The sequence below is a fragment of the Dipteris shenzhenensis genome, chromosome 27 (genome assembly GCF_047967505.1).
Source record: "Dipteris shenzhenensis isolate YYH24624 ecotype China chromosome 27, Dip_SZ_1.0, whole genome shotgun sequence".
In the NCBI taxonomy this organism is placed as follows: Eukaryota; Viridiplantae; Streptophyta; class Polypodiopsida; order Gleicheniales; family Dipteridaceae; genus Dipteris; species Dipteris shenzhenensis.
In genome coordinates, this window is record NC_141622.1 from 27,040,868 (window position 1) to 27,043,227 (window position 2,360).

Here is a 2,360-nt window from a genome sequence, read left to right on the forward strand (position 1 = left end):
CACATTGAAACTTCTATACATATATGGATCTTTGAACGTGTAAATCCTAAATGTTCTAAAATATGTAACACAGGTGTAATAGAAGTTCTAAAAGTCCTTGAATACTCTAGCCAACTGTAATACAAGTTCCCGAATTGAATAATATTGTTGTTATCACCCTCTCTCTCTTTCTAATACACATAACATTCTTTTTTTGATCATAAACTATTCTAAGTGGTGATTCTTTCTAGAATGTACTATGAACTAGAGTCAATGGTTTAATCTTTCGATGTCTCTATTGTTAGTTTATGAAGGGCATTCAAACTATCTTGAGAATGAATGTCAAGTTAATAGATGTATATTTAATCTAGTTATTGTTAAGTCGATATGCCTTTGAAGTTTATGTACATTTAATCTAACTATTGTTAAGCTGATGTCCCTTTGAAGGTTTACTTTTCTTGCAGACGATTTGTATTTAAAGGAGAGAAGATCCTCTCAAACACAGTTTAATTCTTAAACCTAAGCAAATTCTTTTATATCGTATTTTAAGTTGAATATACATAATGCAAAGCATGAACCCACCCACCTAACCATATGTTTGCTTAGTAGAGAAAATCCACACAAGTTTACTTGACATAGAAGCTTTTAAGTTTCAACTCTTAAACATGCCATAAAATCTTGGGCATTTCTCTAATGGTTCCTCTCAAATGCATTAATAATGCTTTTAACTCTTAAACTAGAGCAAAGTATTTTTAAATTATAATTTTCACTTATACATACATTGATGCAAAGTAAAAACCATCCAACTCAGCTCTTAACTTTTAACTCTTAAAGATGCCATAAAATCCGAGGTATCTCTCCAATGGTTTACTTCAGGATTGGAGACTGTGTTTTCAACTCTTAAACCAAAGTAAAGCCTTTCATTTCATATTTTTAGTTTGAACATAGAAGAGAAGAAACCACCCAATTGTCCATATGTTTGATTAAGAGAGAACATCCATGGCAGTTTACTTGGCATACAAGCTCCTAACTTCTACCTCTTAAACATGCCATAATTCTGGGGCATCTCTCCAATGGTTCAGCTCAGATGCATATTAGGATTGGAGATAGTCTTTTTAACTCTTGAACTAGCACAAAGATTTTTATATTATATTTTCATACATAATGCATAGCAGAATTTGCCCGACTATCCATATGTTCGCTTAATAGAGAACTATCACACTAGTTCACTTGGCATAAAAGAAATCCAACAAAAAGATCCAAGCTTACTGCTCAACAACTGTGCGCTATCAACAATATCCACACCAATTGAGTTGGCATAAAAGACGAAGAACAAAAGGATCAACCATCGACATGTTTGCTTAACAGAGAACATCCACACCAACTTACTTTGAATAAAAGACAACCAACAAAAAGATCCAACCAACAATATCGACACCAATTTAGTTGGCATAAAAGACATCCAACAAAAAGATCTAGAATGCAAGCCACAAACTTCCCAATTGTCCATATCTTTGTATAGAGAACATCCAATAGGGCCCCCCAGCGAGAAAAAACTTGCTATTCATTAATTTGTTTGTGGGGGGGGCACGCATAAAGAATTAAGGTAAGGTAAGGCCATAAAATTAAGGACGCACAAATAGGGTTAACGATTGACGTAAGGCACAATTACGAGTTCCAGAACGTTCGTTCTGGAAATTTAGTTCCAGAACATTCCCAGCGAGCCACCGAGAAATTATATAGAGGGGGAGAGTGATATGTGTGAGCAGTGGAGAGGAAAGGAAGAGCTGTGGAGAGGGAGGAAGAGTAGGAGAGAGAGGAAGAAGGGAGGGGGGAGAGGGGGCGGGGAGAGGGTGAGGCGACAGGGACTGAGGGAGTGGGAGCGCAGGTGAGGGGAAGGAGGGAGGGAGCGGATGGAGGGGGAGGGAGAGGCTGGCATAGAGGGAGAGGCTGGAGTGGAGCATATGGAGGGGGAGGGAGAGGCTGAAGTGGAGAGGATGGAGGGGGAGGGAGGGAGCGCAAGTGAGGGGGAGGAGGGAGGGAGAGGAGTGGGAGCGCAGATGGAGGGGGAGGGAAGGAGGGGATGGAGGGAGAGGAGTGGGAGCGCAGGTGAGGGGGAGGAGGGAAGCGGAGAGGTGCAGGTGAGCGGAGGGAACTGAGGCGCAGAAGTAGAGGGAGAGGCACAGATGCGGGGAGGGAGAGGCGTAGATTAATGCATATTTTGCAGATTGAAGGGGGGTTGTAAGATTAGGTTAATGTGTCTAATTAAAGGGGGAGGCGGATGAGAGTAATTAATTAATGGATTTAGATCGTGGGAGCGATAAGGAGCAATCTAGTTTACTGGGCAAAAAAAGACATCCAACAAAAAGATCCAAGCTGAT